The sequence below is a fragment of the Felis catus genome, chromosome E1, assembly GCF_018350175.1.
Source record: "Felis catus isolate Fca126 chromosome E1, F.catus_Fca126_mat1.0, whole genome shotgun sequence".
Classification (NCBI taxonomy): Eukaryota; Metazoa; Chordata; class Mammalia; order Carnivora; family Felidae; genus Felis; species Felis catus.
In genome coordinates this window covers 12,730,172-12,752,206 of record NC_058381.1, presented here as the reverse complement: position 1 = coordinate 12,752,206, position 22,035 = coordinate 12,730,172, and the positions used below count along the sequence as shown (strand labels likewise).

Below are 22,035 nucleotides of genomic sequence, written 5' to 3'. Positions count from 1 at the left end.
CCTCCCCACCTGTGCCGTCGGGCCACATCCACTTCACTGGCCAGGACACACACATCTCTCCCACCTGCTCACAGAACTCAGGCGCACGCCCTCTCCACCGTCAGGGCCCCTGCACGACCACCACACACACGGAGCCACGCACCCCCATCTCCAATGGCTTTCCACCTGTCTCTACAGTCCACGTCCGTCTACACTGTCCCCAAACGGGACTCATCACCACGGGCCTGGCCCTGTGAACACGGCTGGTTCACACTGACCCCATGTGCCTGGACTCCTGGGTTGTGAGGACGGGAAACAGAGAGGAGGGCAGGGGACCATGAAACCCTCCACTCGCAACAGTACCAGCATCCCCAGGCCAAGGGGAGCCAGGTGGCTTGGACGCCCTCCAAATCCAGCCGCCAGGCACAGCCCCGGTGGGGGGCTCCTGCCGGATCCTCGGTGCTGACAGGCTGATGAGGGGGTGGGGGATCAGCTGGGTCTGTGCCTCCGCCTCAAGCAGCTGCAGTCTCGGGAGGGAGGGGTAGAGGGGGGTCCTATCAGGAGGTGGCATCTGTCCCCTTCCTGCCTTTCCATCCCCACTGTAGCAGGCAGGGCCCCCCTTCCCTGAGGAGCCCTGCCTGCCAGGCTGGGCACTGCTGAGCACACTCGTCCGTGACCCCCAAGCAGGCACAGGTTGAGCGCCCACTGTGTGCCGAACTTGTGGGAACTCCTAGACACAGAGCCCTGCTAGGACCTCTAGTGGGTAGCTTATTATTCCCACTTTACACATGGGGAAACTGAGGGTCAACAAAGCTCTGTGGCATGCCTGGACCGCTTCCTGTAGAAGTTGCTGCCGCTCAGGAAGAAAGACAGGATAGGAAGCCGCTTCAGAAAGCCCACCCCACCCCCATGCAGGCCACACACCGGGCACCGTCCACTGATTGTCTTGCTTCACCGTAAGGACAGTCCTAGGAGGTGGACAGCAGGATGCCTGCATCCACCGTTCAGATGAGGAGTCCAGGCCACAGCGGCGGAGCCAGGAAGCAGTCCTGCCAGAAGGCCAAGCCGTGGCTCAGTTCCCCCAACCCGCTGGCCACCTGAAGCCCTGCTGGGAGTCATGGGAGGTCGCCTGCCGCCCGGGGAGGGGGCAGAGGATCAGGGGAAGGTAAGAGCTCGCAGGGGAGATGCTGCTGGGCAGGGAGGGGGCTGAGCCTGGAAGTGGAGGGCAGGCCTAGATGAGAGATGAGACCGAGAGCTGGCTGAGGACACGGCTGAGGCCCGGGGTTGACAGGGAGGAGAGGGCACCCCAGTGAGCGCACCTCAAGGCGCTGGGGCGGATGTCGAGCCACGCAGACCTTCCCAGGGGGAGCCAGGGCCCTGGGCCCAGACGGTGCTGACGGTGAGCCAGACGAACTCTGGAGGTGACCAAGGGGGACCCAGGTGACCTGGACCTGAGCAGTTTGTACTGCCACCATAGGTACAAAGATCAGGGGCAAAGGCCAAGAGGAGAAATTGGGGAAAGCGACTGGGGACACACGCAGTGAGGAGTTCTGTAGTTACAGGGAGCAGAGAGATGAGCAGAAGCCAAAGGGGAGGGGGCGGTCAAGAGAGCGTGCTTTTAGTGGCGGAAGATAATATATCCTCAGAAACTTAAACACAGGGTTGCCATATGACCCAGGAGTTCACTCCTAAGTATGGACCCAAGAGAACTGAAAACCAGTGTTCACACATGACCATGTACATGACTGTTCCCAGCAGCACGACTCACAACAGCCAAAGGCGGAAACTGCCCCGACACCCGTCAACTGCCCAAGGATGACCAAAATGTGGTACATTCACCCATGGACTATCATTCAGCCCTAAAAACCATCAAGTACTGAGCCACACTGAAGTCTGGATGAGCCTCAGAAACACTCTGCCAAGCGAAAGCAGCCAGACACAAAAGGCCACAGGTTGGATGATTCCACGTATATGAATGTCCAGAATCGGCAAATACACAGACGCAGAAAGCAGTGGCTGCCAGGGGATGGGGGCATGGAGACTGCGGGTTGGAGGGTGGGAAGTGATTATTTAATGCGTACAGGGTTTTGTCTTGCGATGAAAACGTTTTGGAACAGGATGAGAGGTACATTTGCACACCGTTGTGAATGTATTAGATGCCACCGAATGGCTCGCTCTCAATGGTTAATTTTATGTCATGTGAATTTCGCCTCAAAAAATATTTTTTTGAGGAGTCACATGAAAGGGATTTGAACCCAACTAAAGCCTGACAGATGCAAGGCTAACTCCTCACACCCACTCAGCGGGGCCACGGCCACGGCCCAGAGAGTGGGAAAGAAACGCTTGCTGTTGCAAGAAAGAAGGAAACAATAGCAGAGCACTGCATGGCCTCCGGGCCACCTGCAAGGCCCCCTCCTTACTCACGCTGCTCCAGCCATGATGTCTGTTCTCCACACCAGTCCCTGATCCCGATGGGGGAACACCACCTACCTTTGGCCTCTCCCCGGGCCCGCTTCCCTCCGATATGCTCCTGGCTCCTCCCTGACTCCATGAAGGTCTCCGATCAGATGTCCCCTTCCCTCCCGTGTATTCTACGGTCACTTATTCAGAAATCTATGCTCAGTTGCCCCTTGACATGTGAGGGCAGGGGGTTGGCATCCAAGACTACTCGTTTTCCAAGACTATTTTGTAGAGGTGTTCTAAGTTTACACCAAAATTGAGGGGAAGGTACAGAGATTTCTCATATACCCCCTGAGTCTACACATGCACAGCCTCCCCCACTGTCAACATCACTCACTAAAGTGGTACATTTGTTACAATTGGTGAACTTAAACTGACACATCATAATCACCCAAAATCCAGTGTACCTTAAGGCTAACCTCTGGCGTTGTACTTTCTATGGTTTTGGACAAATGTGTAATGACTTGTATCCATCATTATGGCATCATACAGAATAGTCTCACTGTCTAAAAATCCTCTGTGCTCTACCTATTCATCTCCCCTTCTCCACGCCCGGCAACCACTGACCTTTTTATTGTCTCCATGGTTTTGCCTTTTCCAGAATGTTACATAGTTGGAATCCAACAGCATATAGCTTTTCCAGACTGGCTTCTTTCACTTAGTAAATCTGCACCTAAAGTCCTCCGTGTCTTTTCATGGCTTGATCTCTCTCCTCTCTCTCTCTCTCTCTCTCTTTTTTTTTTTCTGAATAAGGTTCCATTGTCTGGATGCACCATTTATCCATTCACCTATTGAAGAACATCTTGGTTGCTTCCAAGTTTGGGCAATCGTGACTAAAGCTGCTATAAACATCTGCGCGTGCAGTTTCTGTGTGGATGTAAGTTCTCGACTTTGTTAGGTAAATACCAAGAAGTATGACTCCTGGATCGTACGGTAATAGGATGTTCAGTTTTTAAGAACCAAACGTCTTCCAAAGAGGCTGCACCATTTTGCATTCCCACCAGCAATTACAGTTCCTCTTGCTCTGTGTCCTCGCCTACATTTGGTGTCAACAGTATCCTGGATTCGGGCCATTCTAATAGGTGTGCAGTGGCATCTCGTTGTTTTAATTTGCATTTCCCCGATGACATATAACGTGGAGTGTCTTTTCCTATGTTGCCTGCCATCCGTGTATCTTCTTTGCTGACACGTCCATTCAGGTCTTTGACCCATTTTCCAATTAGGTTGCTTGCTTCCTATTGTTGAGTTGTAAGACTTCTTTGTATATTTTGGATAACAGCCTTTTATCAAATGTGTCTTTTGCAAATATTTTCCCCAAGTCCATGGCTTGTCTTCTAATTGTCTTAATACTGCCTTTCCCAGAGCAGAAGTTCTTAATTTTAATGAAGTCCGGCTTGTCAATCATTTCATTCACGGATCGTGTCTTTGGTATGGCTAAAAAGGCATCACCAGATCCAAGGCCATCTAGGTTCTCTTCTATGTTATCTGCCAGGAGTTTAATACCTCTGCATTTTACATTTAGATCTATGATCCAATATGAGTTAACTTTTATGAAGGGTGCAACGTCTATGTCTAGGTTGTTTTTTTTTTCTTATGAATGTCCAGCTCTTCCAGCCCCTTTTGTTGAAAAGACTATCTTTGCTCCATTGTCAGAGCTGGTTGACAATACTCATAGGGGTCCATTTCTGGGTTCTCCACTCTGTTCCTTTGATCCATTTGTCTATTCCTGTGTCAATACCACACTGTCTTGATACCTGTAGCTTTACAGCAAGTCTTGAAGTCACGTGGTGTCAGTCCTCTGACTTTGTTCTTCTTCAATAGCATGTTGGGCTCATCTGAGTCTTTTACCCCTCCATATGAATTTAATCAGTTTGTTGATATTCATAAATTAACTCGTATTTTTTTTTAATTTTTTTAACGTTTATTTATTTTTGAGACAGAGAGAGACAGAGCATGAGCAGGGGAGGGTCACAGAGAGAGGGAGACACAGAATCTGAAACAGGCTCCAGGCTCTGAGCTGTCAGCACAGAGCCCGACGCGGGGCTCGAACCCACGGACCATGAGATCATGACCTGAGCCGAAGTCAGACGCTCAACCGACCGAGCCACCCAGGCGCCCCAAAATTAACTCGTATTTTGATTGGGATTCCATTGAGTCTATAGATCAGACAGGGAAGAACTAACATCTCGACAATATTGAGTCTTCCTATCCATAAACATGGAATATCTCTCCATTTATTTAGTTCTTCTTTGATTTCCTTCGTCAGAGTGTTGGAGTTTCCCTCTTAAAGATCTTGCATATATCTTGTTAGACTTGAACCTAAGCACTTCATTCCAGGGAGTGCTAATATTAACGGTATTGTTTTTAATCTCAAATTCCACTTGTTCGTTGCTGGTATATAAGAAAGCAATTGACTTTTGTATATTAACCTTGTATCCTGCAACATTGCTAAATTGCTTATTTGCTCCAGGGCTTATTTGTTTTTTGTCAATTCTTTCAGACGTTCCTACATAGACAATCATGTCATCTGTGAACAAAGACACTTTTATCTTTCTTCCCAGTTTGTATATCTTTTATTTCCTTTTCTCGCCTAATTGCATTAGCAAGGACTTCCAGTATAATGCTAAGAAGGAGTGGTGAGAGGGGACATCCTTGCCTTGTACCTGATCTAAGTGGGAAAGCTTAAAGTCTCCCGTCATTAAATATGATGTTAGCTATAGGGTTTTTTGTAGATAGTCTTTATCAAGGCAGGAAAGTTCCCCTCTAGTCCTAGTTTTCTGGGAGTTTTGACAATGAATGGGTGTTGTCAGGGTTTTGTTTTGTTCCCTGGAGAGTCCTGGTACTTGCAGAAAGTGCTGGCCTATGGTGAACCCTTAATGCCCACCTTTGGAAGAAACAGGTGCAGAGTGTAGAGAAGTGTCTAGCAGAGAGAGGGAGACTCACCACAGTGATGATCTTGGGTAGGTGCGAGGGATGGGGGCCCAGAGGGCAAGGCAGGAGATCATTCCATCCGCAGGAAAGAGAAGAAGGCACGCTGAGGGGCACAGGTGCCAGGACATGGGTGGCTGTGGTGGGAGCAAGTAGAAGTTCTCTTCTTTGATTTTCTCAGTGAAAGAGGAGGCCACACTGTCAGCTAAGGGTCCAGGACCTTGAAGTGAAGGGCAGGGCCCCAGAACTGAGGGAAAAGGTTCCGGAACAGGCAGGAAGGGGACAGGCCTGGGATCAGCAGTGTAAGCCGAGAAGCAGCACCTGGAGTGAGGTGGGGCTAACTGGCCACCCCAGGCAACAGACTCAGGGGTTCGTGTCCCTTATGTCTTTCTCCCTGGTGTCTAGGAGGGTCAGGGTGTGCCCAAGAGGCAGGTGGCAAGAAACCTCTCTGCCCCAGGCCCTGCCCAGGGCCCCAGGGATGGCCTCTCTGAAGGAGAGTCTGAAGGACTCTCTAAGGTCTCCACTGGCTGGAAACTCACCCTGGGAGGCACTGGTGTAGAGACACCTCCTTAGGGTGCCTTCTCTGCTCTGCCATCCCCCCGTCCTCTGCAGAAACTTCTCCTCAGGCCATGGGTTAATTTAAGTCCATAATTAAAGGAATCAGTGAGTGAAGGAAGAAGTGATCAACGGCTCCTCTGTCTGCCCAGGCACCAGAGCGGCTGCCATCACGTCCCGGGGCATCAAATAACATTCGTGGCCAGGTCTACAGGCAGTGTGCTGTGCCCCCACGCCATATCCACAGACCCACAGAACTCAGCTGTGGGTGGGGTTGGGGCTCCAGGGACGTGGGACCAATAAACAGACGTGAGAAATGGATGAAGGGGAGGAACCCCGACCCTGAGAGCTTTAGCAAGACCTCGACCTAAATCTCTCCCCTGCATGAGCCTCCCAACACACAGTAGGTGCTCAAGCGATGACCTTTTTGCTCTAGTCCTTAGTGGGGGTAAGAATGAGAGAGATTGGACGGATGCCGTGTTCGGTGGCCGAGGTCTCAGGGGACAGAGGACAGCAGGTCATTCAATGTGGGCATCAGCTCTGCCGGTCCCTCCCTCTTGGGGCTTCAATTTCTCCCCCTGCAAAATGGACAGAACTCTGGGAGCCCTCCATCGTCTAGAGCTCTGTAATAGTGCTAACACTTGGCACACACGATCGCAGTTTAAACGGGGTGTAGACTTATCCCCATTTCTCAGAATAAGGGAGTGAGGCTCAGAGAGGTGAAGTTGCTTGCCTCAAGACACACAGCTAGCAGAGGGCGACAGCCCCATTGGAATTCAGGCCGACCTGGCTCCTGCCCAACATCGCATTTCCCGGATCCTTGGCCGGGGCATCTCTGCCGCCTCGGGGGAGAACACGGCAGGGCCTGTGGCTTTCGTGCCTTTGGAGAGAAACTGAGGCCCGCTCATAGGGCCTGTCAATCTGGGTTCAAACGCTGTTTTGGCCACCTGTGTCCCTCAGTGGCTCCTCTCTCAAGCCCTATGCCCCGCCTGGCCAGGACGTTTTGAGAATTAAATGAGATAATGTTCGGGAAAACACTGAGCACAGCACCTGGCACCAGAAGACACTGGGTAAACAGTCATTTTCATTATTATTTTTGGGTGCCAAGTCTCAGCGAAACGTCACGTCACTTCCTGAGAAATAAAGGCACCCAGTACCGCCACGGGCTGCTGATTTCACCACCAGGGCATGCATTTTGCTAAAGCCCCCAAAACGTCCTGACGGCCACTGGAAGCCAAGGGAGGGGCTGAGGACACCCAGGCTCTCCTGGCCACGTGGCATCAGGCCAGGGCATCGCAGCGGCTCATCCGTGGTGGCCCGAAGCGGGGGCGACGGCGGGAATAAAACCCAGCCCCCTCCCTCTGGCAACTTCGAGCTCTCAGGGAAACCCAGACCCCTGAGGAGCCCACCCCTCGGGCTCCGGGCACAGACTGGGCTGTTCAGAGACACGATGGGCTGTGCGCGGCCTCTCTGAGACTCCGTTTGGACATCCGCAAGACGAGGCAGCCGCTTCCTGTCCCTGGCGTTAGTCATGAAGACCCACTGCAATGAGAAAGGGCAGGGGCATGCCACCTGACTCCCAGTGACCTGAGCCTGGGGGAAGGATGAAGGTCAGGAAAACAAGGTCCTTGCAGGAGCTGGCTGCGGCCAGAAAAGCTATGGGAAGGTGTCTGGATGTAAAGAGCTGCCCCACCTGACTCCAGAACAAGCAACGGAAGTGCAAGGGCCACCGTCACAGCCAGGACTGGCAGGGGCTGGGTGGCCAGCGACGCTGGCGGCCGTGGGTGCGAGGGCGCAGGCTCGCTCGGCTCTGCCGAGAGGTGAGGATGCCGGGATGACCCGGAGGAGGGCACGGCAGTGACGGCTCTCGACGTCACAGAGGCACAGGCCCTCTGACCCCACAGGGCCATTTCTGGAACGTTTGGCTTGGGCAACCCAGGCATGGGGACCTAAGTCCGGGCAGGATCAGCCCAGGGGTGGGCGGAGACACAGAAGCGTATCAGAATGAGGCGGGCTGACTAAATGGAAACTCAGCCTCGCATGGGAAACGCCAGCTAGTTTTAAAAACCATTTCACTGGTTGGTATACTAACAAAAGGTGTCACACAGACCCCATCCCAGGGCTACGTGTTTCATCTGACTGCTCCCAACAGCCTAATGGACAAAGGACCCTAATAGCCCCATTTTGCCAATGAGCAAACTGAGACACAGAACAGCTGAATAATTTGTCCAAGGACACACAGCTGGCACAGTAGCAAAGATCAGGCATGTAACCCCAATGCTGTATGTCTCCAAAATACATCACTAAAATAGAATATGTTTCTTAAAAAAGAAAAGACAGCGTATCCAGGTTGACCATGTGTAGTGGGTTGATGAAAGCCCCCCCCCCCGTAAAAGATATGTCCACCCAGAACCTGTGAAAGTGACATTATTTAGATAAAAGGTATTTGCAAATAAAATTAACCCAAGGTTCTGGAGATGAGATCATTCTAGATTAGGATGGGCCCTCCATCCAATGACAAGTGTCTTTAGAAGAGAAGAAAAGAGAAGACCAGACAGGACACGACAAGACACAGAAGAAGGCTGGGTGAAGAAACGGGCAGAGATTGGAGGGATGTGTCTATACGGCAGGGAACACCAAGTTTTGGTGTCAGCTACAGAAGCTGGGAGAGAGGCATGGAAAGATTCTCCCTCAGAGCCTCAGCAGGAAGCAAGTCTGCCGACCTCTTGATTTCAGACTTCCGGCCCCCAGAATTGGGATATAATAAATCTGTGTCGTTCTAAGCCACTCTGTTTGCGGTAATTTGTTATGGCAGCCACGGGAAACTAATACAGGGTGCAGTTTGCTCCCCACTGTCCCTGCGTCTGTTTTCCTTTCTGGGACCTGGCTGATTGTCCCCCCTGGACTGCTGCCTCCGTGCTCCTTCCACCACCCGGACACAATTTCAAGTGTATGTGTTCATTCAACCCATTTTCCCTAGTGTTCCCATTTCACAGATGAAGAAACTGATACCACTGGCTCGGATCGCTGCTCCAGAGGACCCCTGGAGCCTGCCCAACCACGGCTGGTCCTGTGACCACCAGGAAGGTAGCTGGGTCGGGACAGGGCCCAAAGCCTGGTCACCTGGCCCTGGAGCTTCAGAACTAGGGCATCTGCTGCAGGATGAGGGCCAGGCCCCGGGGTGCCTGTGAGGCTGCGGCTGGCAGGGTCCACAGAGGAGAGGAAGGCAGCCAGGGGCTCCTCATTATGCAGCCCCCAGGGAGGGGCTGGACCATTCTGTAGCTGCCCCAGGGTCTGCTGGGGGCACCCCTTCCAGTGGTCCTGAAGTCTCCCCAGGGCCCAAGAGGGGGCCTGGCCGCCCCAGCCAGGCAGGTGCTGCCGACAGCTTGAAGCTCAGCAGGCCAAGAATATGGGCACGGTTGAGCCTCCGGCCCGAATGGCAGAGGGCGGGGGAGCAGAGAGAGAGAGGAAACTGACCTGCCCTGCCCTGCCCTGCCCTGCCTTGACCGCAGAGCCAAAGCCAAGAGGGATGAAAAAGTGGGTGCCCAGATGTGGGCCTGGTGTCCACACCCATTTCGTAAATGGGGAAACTGAGACTGGGGGTCCAGGAGCAGTGGGGGTGACTCACACCCCTCTCGGACTTAGGCTAGCAGATCCTCTCCACCAGGGGCCCTCAGTGGACCGAGGCGGGCAGTGTCTTTCAGATTCAGGCTCAAACCAGGTTATGGGAATGATGGGCTCGCCAAGCAGGTGGCAGACACCTGAGATGGAGAAGCTCAGAGATGAATCAGGGGTGACCGGTTCCCCAGAGGCCCTTCCCCCCACCGCAGCTCTGAAGACCATGAAGAAGTAAACGATGGCAGAGAGCACCTTCCCCGTGCTGCATGAGCTGTGGGTCACTAAGGCCCAGAGGGGGTGGGATCTGCCCCGGGGCAGGGAGCTTCGCAGTGGCATGGGGACCGAAGGGGGCTGGGCTGGGGGCTCCGAGGTTCGGAAGACTGAAAAGTGCAGGTTCCCAGGCTCTATCCCAGACCCTCCGCACCAGAATCTCTGGGGATGGAGCGTGCTCCCAGAGAGGTCTGAGGAAGGAGGTACCCCGTCCAGGATTCGGCACCTCTCCCACGGCTAAGATGCGCCAATTCTGCAACTCTGTAATCTCGGTCTCAGAGAGGTTACAACTTCCCAACTCAAAGAATCCATGACCCGTACGCTTGGGTAGCTCTGGATATTCAAAGACTCCACAGCTAAGACTCTATGATCTGGACTCTGTGACTCAGCCCTCAAGCCAATGCCCATCAAAGGAGAAAGGATGAAGTCCCTGGGTCTGGAGCCCTGGGGCACCAGCAGGGACAGTGCGTATGGAATGATCCCACGGGGAAAAAAAAAAAAAACCAGAAAGCAAGAAAGGAAGAAAGGGGAAAGGGAACTATAGATGTTGGCATGTTTATATAACTACATTCACATGTTTGCGTAAGCACTCAGACAATCCAGAAAGTTCTCTAATAATGGTCACCTCAAGAACATAAAGCTTTGGGCTGGGGTGAGGCGGAAGACAGAGTCTGAGAAGGAGAGATTCACTTTCTATCCCTACACTTGTTTAATACTTTGCCATGAGCATGTAACACTCTAATAATTAAAAACGATAATGATTCATGAAAAAAAAAAGGCATGACAAAGTCTATGCTTCCTTATGTGTTTGTTCGCTTGTTTCTTTTATCCTCTTCCACCCACCAAGACATGAGCCGCGATCCCAAGGCACAGGGCACAGCTCACCGTCCTCGCTCAAGAGCTAATCGTGGAAAGCATGAATGGCGCCGAAATCCTGACATCCCCAGAGCCTGCACACTAATACTTGACCGGGGAGACCTCTCCGAGAAGGGAAGGGAGGGGCCTGGGAGAAAAGAGGTGCCAGGGGCTGGTCCTGAGGCTGGGGTGGCACCGGGATTCCCAGGTCCTGTCACACCCTGCTTCCACGAGGCCACAGTCAAGGCCGCTAGGAAACCCCACTTTTGAGCTCCCTACCTGCCCCCAGATCCCCACGCCCTGCATCCACCTCTGCCCTCCACGTGACCCAGACAGGCCTCACACTCTCTGGGCCTTACCAGGCTCTAGTCCCGTGAAGGAATGGGGCGTGAAGGGATGGGGCCAGCTCCCCCCGGCCATCCCCAGTCCTCCTCAGGCCCCCACAGGCCCGAGTGGAAGCCTGGCCTGGCCTTGGCCCGGAACCAAGAGCCCAGAGGCATAGGGTCGGGGGCAGGAGGCAGGCGGCTGCTACCACCCAGAACGCCAGCTGCTGGCAGTGATTTATTTTTGCTTTAAGTGCTGGAGAATTGCAGGGCTGCAGCCGCCAGCTCAGGGGGCTCAGGCTGCAGCTGGAAGGAGAGGGAGGTGGGCAGGAGGTGGGGGCCGCACAGCCCCTCCCTGACCTCTCTTGCCCTCAGCCTCTCAGAGTCTCCATCACACACACACACACACACACACACACACTCACACACACACTCACACACACACACACTCTCACACACACACACATACACGCGCGCGCGCGCACACACACACACAGCTCAGGACCTCCCTATCTCCACACGCTCCCTCCTCCCCGCCCCAGCTCTCCTAAGTAAGTCTCAGAACAGCTGCAAGGAGGCTCTAGGGGGCAGAGAGTCTCGACCACGACCCCCACCTTGCTTCTGAGACATTTCACCACCTCTGGCTGGGGCTGTCCCTCTCTGGCCCACTCCCACCTTCCCCCAGGACACCCACTCACAGGTCAGAGGCTGATGACAGTCACAGGCAACCTGGAGATGGCTCTGGTTTTCATTATGACCTGATCCCTTTTCTGCCCGGAGGGTGGGCCTCCGGAGACAGTGCCCTGCCCTGGGGCGCATCTGGCTAAACGGCCGCTGGGCACCTGGGGTTGCTGAACAGCCCTGGCCGAGGCCCGGCCCCTCGGGAACCTGTCTGCACATCCACAGAAGGAGCGTAAGCCTTAGGTTGGCAGAGGCGATGGGGTGATCTGGGGGAGCCAAGGGGCTGTGCTTTGCCAGCTAGAAGGCTTATAGGTGCTTTTTACAGCTGGAAAGCTGCTAAAGTTGGTAATGGCCAATCTTGAAACATAAAATGTTTCAACCTGGGTGTGGTGCTCAAAAACAGAGACTGTGCAGAGGAGGTAAAACACACCGACACAAAACAAAAGGCCGATGGGCATGTGAAAGTGCTTAATTGGGCAAGAAATGGAGACACTGTCCCCTCTGCCACCCCCAGCCCCTGCAGCCGGCCTCCACACATTCTACTGAAGGCCCAAAGATTTATAAACGTGAAGAGAAGCGCTGAGGACCGAGCGGCCCTGACCCTCTGCACCTCAGTTTGCTTAGATCTGCAATGGGAATGTGGTTTCTGCCCCTCACAGGGTGGGGATGGGGGACGCCCTAAGCTGCAAGCAAGCCAAAGGCCAGGAACACGGCAAGGTTCAGAGCTTGAAGCAGATAAGGTCACAGACAGAGAGAGCTCAACGCAGAGTTGGGGCCTGAAATAAATGCCACTTCTCTCCCCCTCACAGACAGATGGCAGGCCAAGGGGTCAGAGGAGAGGTCTGAAAGCTGGCTCTGCCCCCGACAAGCTCCTCAGTTTGGGGACAGTAATGTCACTTCTCTGAAGCTCGGTTTTCTGATCTGCAGAATGGGATGATAATTGTGACTACCACTGCTACTGAGCACACTCACTATCTATCAAGCACCGCACATGGAGGAACCAACCCATTCATTCCCCACATGTTTATCGAGCATCTACTACACACAGGGTAGTGCTGTAGGTGCTGGGGACGTAGCTGGGAACAAATAAGACCCAAACCTCTGCCCTTAAGGCACTTATATCCCAGTGGGGGAGACAGACAATAAACAAGATAAGCAAATAAAACATAACATGGTGGATGGCATTAAATTTGACGCGTCGAAAAAAGCAAGAGAGGGAATGTGGGCAAAGGGAGCCCATGGTGTCATCCAGGAGAGGCGTCATGGAGGAGGTGGCCTTTGGACAAGACCTGAAGGTGGTGAAGGAGGAGGCTTTGTGGGGATCTGGGGAAGAGTGTTTCAAGCAGAGGGAGCAGCAAGTGCAAATGGCCTGGGGCAGGAGCAGGCCTCAGGTGTTGGAGGCACAGCAAGGAGAAAGGCAGGGCGGCCTGAGGAGAGGGAGACAGTGGGGGGCAGAGAGGGTAGTACCAGACTGTGCAGGGCCCTGTGGACCACAGTGAGGAGTGTGGCTTTTATTCTGAGTTGAGGGCAAAAGGGGGGGGGGGGGAAACGGGAGGATCCTGAGCCCAAGACCAAGACGAAAGCACCCAGAGTGTGTCAAGTACACAGTAGGTGCTCAAGCAAACATGGCCACTCTGAAGGCTTTATCTTTGTTCCCTAGCCCTTCCCCAAGCCTGAGTCCCCCAAAGAGACCCAGACCACAGATGATGGAAGGAGGCGGAGGCTTCAGTTGCCCAAGTGGTGGGAGTGCTCAGTCCAGGCTGGTTGAAGGGGGACGGGTCCCTGGCAGGACCCAGGAGGCTGCTCCCACTGACTCTGGGGCAGCACCAATGCACAGCCGGGGTAGACCTGCTCCCCGGGATCACTGAGAAAGGGGCCCCCGCTCCTATCTGGCCGTGCAAATGGGACTCTGTCTGATGTTACAGGGCCGAAGGCCAATTAGGGGGCTGGACCAGGGGTCCCCAAGGTCCCCTCAGCCTCACGCTGCCTCTGCAGCTGCCACTTCAGCAGCTGGGCAGGAAGACCTGCGCTATGGAACGTCAGGGGGGGTGGGTGGAGAGAAGGGGTGGAGAAGGGGAGGGGGTACAAGACACACAGCAGGAGCAGGAGGCCTGTGTCTGAGGCCCTCTCTCGCTGCAGCAAACCACTTAGCCTCTCTGGGCCTCAGTTTCCCCACATGTCCAAGGACAGGCTGCACTGGAATGACAGATTCTCAGGGCTCTGGTGCCACGTTCCCCTCCTTCGTGCAGCTCCCTTTCCACACCCCCACTTCTACTCAGATCCCCCCTGCCCAGAAGCACACACGGAAGCTCACGTGTCTCCTCCCCCCCTCCCAGGTGTTCTCAGGGGTCCCCCCAGCTGCGACTTTGATCCCACTTCACAGATGATAAACTGAAGACCACGAGGAGAAGTGACTCAGCCCCGCTCACCTTGGCTGTGTGCCCTGAAGCCTCCTCCCAAACAGTGAGATTCTCGAGGGAAGGGGCTGGGTCTCCATTCATTCACCACCAGTTTATTGAGCATCTCCTGTGTGCCGGGCACCACACCGGGACCACGGCTGAGGGTGCCAGGGTCTCCACCACTAGAGCTCACGGCCCGCCACAGCTCCCATCATCACAGCGAGGCCTCTGCGGCCAGAGAAAGCAGCCTAGACACAGACCCACCAAACATTTACAGGGCACGCCAGGCCTTCCCTAGGTCCCAGGGATACCGCCACCTGGGCCCTGGGATGGCGAGCAGGCACCCTGCAGCCAGCCTGGCACACAAACGCAGCCGGGCAGGGTGTCTGGGGAATAGAGGAGGGTGCAACTCTGTCCCCGGTCGAGGTCGAGCGCCAGGGCTCTGGACCAGAGGAACACAGGTCCCAGTCCCTCCCGGTGCCTCCTTGGGCCTCAGATCTCCTGTCTGTACAATGGAGCTAATGCCACCCTAGGTACTGGCAGACCATTAGGAAATTAAATCAGGTGGCAGAGTGCTGGGCCCTCGGCCAGTGCCCGGCGAGGGCTCCAGTCCCGCCTGCGGGCCGGCTCCTCTGGAAAATCCGCCTGCCTCAGTCCAGCCCCGCCCCCACCCCACCCCCAAGGCTCCTCTGAAGCCTCCAACCTCCCTGCCCCGCCTGCGGCCCAGTTTCAAGCCGGCTTTCTTTCTTTTATCTTCGGCCTTTGCTGTCTTCCTATCACGCAGCCAATTCCCCTGGTACAGCCAGCCTGTGGGCCCGAGCCCACACCCACCACACCTTGGAGTGGCCGGCCCAGCCTCCACCCTCCCGCTGCCCACGAGCTGCCTCCCTCTCAGCCTCTTCTCTGTGCCAGCCTATGGCAGGGCTCCAGCTGCAGGCCCCAGGGGAGGGGCAGGTGTGCCCATGTGTCACTCACAGCAAAGCCCTGGCGGGGGCCCAGCACCGCACACCAGGTGCACCTGTCGGAAGGATGGCCCAGCCCAGAGCCAAGAGGCAGCGAGACCAAGAGTGGCCATCGGGTGGGCTCTGAGGGAGCACCAGCAGCCTTCAGCCTGGGGCTGGGCGAGGGCCGCAGGGGTTGCCGGGAGTGACGACGCAGTTGCTTCTGCCCCAGACGTGTGCCAAGGCCGCCGGGTGCCATGCCCGGTGCTGCCAACTGTGGCCCAGGGCACCAGAGGGAACTGTTCACAAGCAGAACCCGTCCCAGTACCGCATAACTGCAGGGAACTGCTGTCATTGTTACTGTTATTACTATCTTCATTGTTGTCACTATTATTTCACTGCTGCAGGGCCACCAATGTTACCTCGTTCTGCTTCAGGAAGACTTGAGGGGAGGGACACTGTGGCCCTGGGACAAGAAGCTTGACAGGGGCAGCCCCCTGGCCTGGGAAGAGCTGGATGATTCTGCTCAAACCCCTGACTCGCTGTGTGGCTTTGGGCAAGACCTTGCCCCTCTCTGGGCATATCTTTCTCGCAGCACAGCACAGCTCACTGAACATCCCTGGATCGGGCAGCAGCCTCCACCACATCCCTTCCTGAGCAGCCTGGAAGCCCTGCGGGGGCCTAACGGGGCAGGTGGCCATGATGGGGACAGAGGTCCAGGGGCGGGCCAATAAACCCAGAGCTGCGCCAACACCCAGCATTTACAGAGCACCCCCTACCTATATGCATTCAGCAGCGCACCAGTGGAGAAGAGGGGACCCCTGTCATCTGGCACACTGGAGCGCCCGTTCTTGTCCCCGGGAATGCTGAAGCAAGTCCCTCCTCCTTGCACCCTATTGCCCCTAAGGAGTCTTGACCCCACCTGAAGGGATCCCGTCCAACATCTCCTTCTTAGAGCTGCCAACCTCTAGTCCCCTGGCCGGAGAGAAGGGACCCCCAGAAAGCTGATGGCAGACTTTACTGAAGATTGTGTTTGGGCTCTGAGCACGAGGAGTGGGGTGATTTTCTGAGAACAGAGGAGCGGGGACTTCACAAAAAAAAAGACCATAAGCCTCCAGTGGGCCCAAGACTGGGACCTCCTCCCTAACCCTCCGGCCATATGGCAGCGGCCTAGGGAGGAAGTCCCGGATGAGGGGCCACAAAGGAACAACCTAGCAGAAAGTGAGCCTGGGGTCACGGCGAGGCAGCAGGACTGGCCTTACTTGGCACCTAAGGGAGGGAGTCAGGGATAAGGCCGGAGGCTAACGCCTTGTAGGTTCTACCTTCCAGAGGTGGCTACTGATTTCAGCGGCATGTGGGCACCTCCGTGCTCCTGGAAGACAGAGCCTGTGAACCTGGGTTCCGGGAGGTAGGTATGGGGGCGGGGGCAGGAGGTCCCCAGCACTTTACCCCAGGGCTCCAACCTGGGCACAGGGAGCAAAGAATAAAGTAGAACGGATCACAGGCAGTGCAGCACTCCCAGATGGGTACGCCCCCTACGAAATGGGCAGCAGGGTGAGGGGCCAGGAGAACCTCCCAGAACAGAAGACCATCTCTAATGAAACACTTTCCTGTGACCTCCCATTCTAAACACAGGTTTTAAAATATTCACATGACCAGTGCACACTCAGTCAGGACCGGTAGCAGAGACATGCGCTGGGGCCTCAACTCCCATGTGAAGCACCCCCACACACACAGGAGCTCCCCACCCCAGGTGCCACTCCAGTGAGCCCCCTGGTTCCCCACGCCGCTTCCCCATAGGGCATCGGGAGCAGAGGTGAGCAACTCGGAGCGACTCCTGCCATGAAACCCTGGGGGCTTCTCAGCTGAGGGGTCATCGCCTCTGCGATCAAGGCCGACTTCTAAAAGCAAAAAGGTGCGGCTGGAGTTGGCGGCTGGCTAGCGGAAAACACCATTTCCAGAATATTTTTACTCCATTAGAGCACGGGAGGTGGGAGACAGAAAGGACTCCGAGGACCCGCAGATCTAGGGCCTGGAGGCATTTTCGGGCTCCTGGTAGACTGCGCCCCCTCTGCACCCCCACTTTAATCCCGGGGTCTCCGGGAAGGTCACGCATAGGATTGATGCCGCGCGCGAAAGTGCCTCCCCACGCTCCCTCCCGAGCCCCCATGTGCGAGTTGGCCAGAGGGGGGCCGAGGGCGCCTCAAAGTTTCCCGGAGCGCCCCCAGGACGAAGGTTAGCAAGGAGCAAAGTTCCCTGGTGGCAGTAGCCGGAGACATGGCAGGGGAAGAAAAGCTCGCAGTCAGCATTTCCTCCGATGGCTCACCAAGGGAGGAAAAAAAACAGAAACGAGAGGAAGAAAAAAACCTCCCGCCCCACCTTCCCTGTTGCAGCACCACCTCGTGCTCGCTCCGGGCCGGGGAGGGGGCCTTCGGGGTGCCGGAGTCGGGCCCCCGGGGGGCCGGGCGCCGGGCGGCCGCGCACTTACCTCGGTCAGTGCCCCGGGCGCGGCGCGCTCCGCGTCCTCCGAGCTCCGGGCGGCCGTTCCTGGCCCCGGCAGCCGCCGCGCTGGCTGCATCGCCGCCGCCGCCTCAGGGCAGCCCCCGGGGGCGCTCCATGCCAAGGGGCGCGTCAGTGTGGGGCGCCGATCTCCCCGGTTCAGCCACGGGTCGGGGGCGCGCGCCTGGACGGCGCCCCCGGCCGCGGGGCGCTCGCTCTGGCCGGCGCGGCTGGCGTCCGTCCCTCCGTCCGGCTGGGAGCGCGGCCGGCCCACCCCCTCCCCCGCCGGCTGTTATCTGATCCCGGGCAGGGCCGGGCGCGCTCGCCTCTACGCCCCGGCGCCCCGCGCCTCCCCGCCCGCTCCGGCCGCGCCAGCCCCTCGCCCCCGGCTACAGTTCCCAGGGAGGCGATGGCAGCGGCAAGGCCCGGGGAAGGCGGGGAGAGCGGAATGGAGGGCGAGGAGGCGGCGGGAGGCAGAGGCTCGGCGCGCACCCAGCTCCGCGCCCCGCTGCCACCAGAACCGGGCTCGGCAACTCCTCTAACTCTCCGCCGAGAGCACGCCCGCCCCGCGCCGAGCCGCCGCTGCCCCCGCCCACCCGAGCCCTAGCCTGGCCCAGAGCGCCCCCAGCCCCGGGCCGCCCCCCGCACACACACCGCCAGCCACTTGCGCAATGGGGCGCGCGCGCGCACACACAGACACACACACACACACACACACACACACACACACACACAGAGGCATGTCCTCCAGGGACACGCGCACACACAGGTGCATGGCCAGCGCACAGACAGGCAAGGGAATCTTGCACACACGCGTCCACACAGCCTGGTACACAGCTCAGGTGCCAGCATACAAGCATGCAAAATGCATGTCCTGACATGCATGATGGTTCCAAGTGCACAGGTGCATACACACTCACACGTGTGCATGCAGGGGGGTATCTGCACGTGTGCATACGTGCACACAGATCCTAGCTTGTACATCATTCCCATGGAATCCTTTCTTTTTGCACACCAGGCATACACTCTATGCACACTCATATACATACATCATTTCCCCCTCTTTAATAGCATCTCTCTCCTCCCCATCTTGTGCTCTGTTTGGCTTCTCCCATCTCCTTTCTCCTCCGTGCTCCTCCCCCCTACTCCCTCTCTCTCTCTCTCTCTCTCTCTCTGCTGACTTGACCCCCATGTGACCCTCTTCTCTTGCCACCCCAGCAAGGCTCAGGCTCTCTTCCCAGCCTGTCCCCACTCGCCCTACCCTCCCAGCCTCCTGGGGCCTATTGTCTGGGCCTCAGATCTCTCAGCCTCCCGCCGGGCCCAGGCCTTTCATCCTGGCAGACAGACCTGCCCGACTGGGCCTTGGCCCAGGAAGACCCCATTTTATCACCAGTCTGACCCCTTGTTCAGCCTTGGGGCCACAGAATTGGGCCAAGGAGGCAGGTCTGTGCCCGGAGCACAAGCCTCAAAGGGCTTCCTGGCCCCCTTGGCTTCCAGCTTCCCCTTTAATGTGAAATATAATTATGTGTCTGCACAGCAGGGAGACTGGCTGCAGGATTCTAACCAAGGAGGATGGCTCTCTGGCCACCGCCCAGATTGCTGGCGGCTGAGACAGAGCGGTCTGCAGGCCCCACCAGCCCCAGGCTCCCAGCCCCAGGCTCCAGGCCGCTGGCAGCTGGTAGGTACCACCTGGCCCAACCCACCCAGAGAACTCACCGACCTCAGGCTGTCCAGGGTTTGGGTTCCGCCAACTCTATTGACCAGCTGTGGAGGCAAGTCATTTCATCTCTCCGTGCCTCACTATCCCTGTCATCAAGTGGGGAGAGTAACCATTCCTGCCTCATGGAGCCGCAGCGAGGATTAAATGCGTGTAAAATATACCTCAACAGTTGATACGGCTCCTGGCTGGGTGAAACAGCTAACACTGAGTGAGCACTCAAGACGTGTGAGGCTCTGTGCTAAAGACCTGGCTGGAATTATTTTGCTGTCACTGCAACAGGGTAAATACACTCACTGACCCTATTTTACAAGTAAAGGAGTCGAGGCACAGGGAGGCCCGTTGTCTGTCACAGGGCTGTTGAAGGTAGTACCAGGACTCAGGGCCCCATCTGTCCCCAGAACAAGAGCCCCTGCCCCCTTGCCTTGACAGCTGCTAAGGGCTGCAGTGGAGAGAAGGGCCACCCCAAGAGAGTCCAGCCCCATGCCCCACTCTGCCCCTAACTGGTACACCGTGTCCTGGTTTTCTCCTCCTCCTCCTCGGAGACCAGCCTCCCAGAGGACCAAAAGCTCTCAGGAAACTTTTCCTCCTTCTCCTTCCAAGCGACCCAGGAGGGAATTGATTCAGCTCCCCACCGTCCCCCGCCCAGTTTCCCGGAAGACAGAGAGGCCACAGTCCCGCCCCAAGAGGAACCGGCCCCAAGGCACTCCTCCCAGGCTCCACCGCGGGTCCCCCAGAGGACCCCGGATGCCCCTCAGCTGGGAGATAGTTCCATCCAGAGGTCATAGCTGCGGAATGGACAGGAACACCTTGGGGCACCTCTGTGCCTAGGATTCTGACAGTTCCTGGGACAAGGGTAACTCCCAAGGTATCTGCAACCCTAGAATGTTCCCTACACAGAGTGCCCACCTAGATCCTCACCGAGCCAGGTCTTATCCCTGGGCCCCAGGCCTCCCCCAGAGCCATTATCAGACCCATTTCACAGAGACAGCAGGTGTCTTTTGCCCCAGGACTTCCGGCAAGGCAAAGAATATCCGGCAAAGGTGAAAGCCCGACTCCCCAGGCCACTGCCTTTAGGCTCCCCTATCCCACCCCCCTACCTGCTGGAATGGAATTCAGTTCTTAATCATATCCTAGAAGCGGCTGTTAGCACCCTGACACCTAGGCATTTGCTGGGCAATTTGGGGCACCAGCCTCCCTTTGGTGAACACAACCATGTTCCAGATGCAGGGACCAAGGCACAGAGGGACAGGGACATGTGGGGGTCTTGCTCTAACCAGCTCACATACCTGGCTCCAAGGCTTCCTGGTCTGTAGGCAGAGCGTCCCATGGTCCTACAAGGGCACTGCCCGTAGCGGGTGGGGATCATGCCTCCCTCTAGGGTTGAAGGGGGCCAAGCAGGGCTGCATAGAGATGTGGACACTGCCCTTGCTGAGGTCTGTGTAAAATAAGCCCCTGTCACACGGCCGTGAGAGAAGCCAACGAGATGAACGGGAGTTCAGTGCCCTGCACACAGTAGGAGTTTTAGCAACATAGGTAACACGCTTTGAGTGTTCCCGGCTTTCCCTCAATCTGAAGTGCTTTCTTTCTGAGGAGTGGGGCAGTCCCTCCCCACCTGGGGCGTGGCACGTAATAGCTGTTCAACTAATATTTGCTCATCTCAGCATCCTCAGGGCCACAGCCAGGAGGCCAAAGAGCCCCCCGGCCCATCTGGAATCACTCTTTCATTTAAGGAAAGTGAGACCCAGAGAGGTGAGGTCGATTCCAAGGCCACAAAGCCATGGAAGGGGGTGACGAGAGCGGGAGGCACCCCCCCAGGCTGGGGTTTGCTGGTCGGGGTGGGCAGCAGGCGCAGAACTGCCATTTCTTTTAATATTCACGTCTTCATATACCGACGCCGATGCATTTGCGTCAGGCATAAATTGATCATTGGTTGAGATGTGAAAAACAGACTGTCCCTCACCAGTACAGCTGCACCAGGGCTCCCCAGAATCCTCCTGGGGACTGCCTCCTCCCAGGAGCCTGCCCAGCTTTCTCCTGCCACACCTAGACCTCGGCCCAGCCCCAAGCCCCACGTCAGGAGACCCTTGAAACATAAAATGGGCTCACGGCCTGCCTCGTTTAGCCCTGCCCAGGGCAGGTGTGAGAACCAAAGCCCCAGAGGCCCACGACCTGCCACCCGCACCTCACCTACGCTCCACGGCTTCCCGGTTCCAGACACACCAGCCAGCCAGCCGGGCTCTTGGATGCCACCCACCAGCTTGATTCTGTCCCTAGGCTCCCCTCCCCAAGCCTCTCTTCCTTCAGAGGCAGCTCGGGGGAGGCCCACCAGAGCCTCCCATCTCCTGTTTACCACCATCCCCCGTTTCACCTTCCTCGTGTCTGGCCACTCTCTGAGGCTTCTTGTTTACTACTGGTCTCCTCTTGTTTACTACTGGTCAGTTCACGAGGGCAGGGACTATGTCTGCCCGGAGCGTTCACGGCCCAGGGCCTGGCACACGGTGGGTGTGCAGTAAGTGCCTGCAAAATGAGAATGAATGGACACAGGATGGAAAGACCCAGACAATCACAGGTTGGCTCTCAGCAGAAGCCTTGCCTCCTCCTCCAGGCAGGTGGCCAGGGTCCAGGGCTCACCCTGCCTCTCACTGCAACCCCTGAGAAGGGAGAGAGACCTGTGCCTAGCTGATCCAGGATATGCATTTCTTGTGGGATGCATAAAGCCCTTGACTGGAAGTCAAGAGGCACAGGATTGCATTTTGCTGGGGCCAAGGGAGGAGAGAGCCCCGACCACCTGGGCAGTGAGCGCAGAG

General features: G+C 56.5%; 1 protein-coding gene and 1 long non-coding RNA gene across 8 annotated transcripts in view; one reads left to right on the top strand and one right to left on the bottom strand.

Annotated features, from left to right (window-relative positions):
* The window catches only part of KCNJ12 (potassium inwardly rectifying channel subfamily J member 12), a 44,995-nt gene extending 26,913 nt beyond the window's left edge, over positions 1-18,082 (bottom strand). For 3 of the 6 annotated variants that reach the window (XM_023243496.2, XM_023243493.2, XM_023243495.2), the window contains exon 1: positions 17,498-18,060. The gene's annotated coding sequence lies outside the window, so the exon portion shown is untranslated. Of the gene's footprint in view, positions 1-2,469; positions 3,110-15,043; positions 15,365-17,497 lie in introns of those variants that run through there. The other 3 variants (XM_019817298.3, XM_045044496.1, XR_006589475.1) reach the window with 3 other exon arrangements.
* On the top strand, positions 11,723-16,631 carry LOC123381914. Of its 2 annotated transcripts, XR_006589477.1 has the most exons (3): positions 11,723-11,912; positions 14,006-14,132; positions 15,417-16,631. It is a non-coding gene; the product is annotated as an uncharacterized LOC123381914 (long non-coding RNA). The 2 variants fall into 2 exon arrangements; XR_006589476.1 differs by lacking the exons at positions 14,006-14,132; positions 15,417-16,631 and adding an exon at positions 12,479-12,846.
* Positions 18,083-22,035: the final 3,953 nt, after the last annotated feature.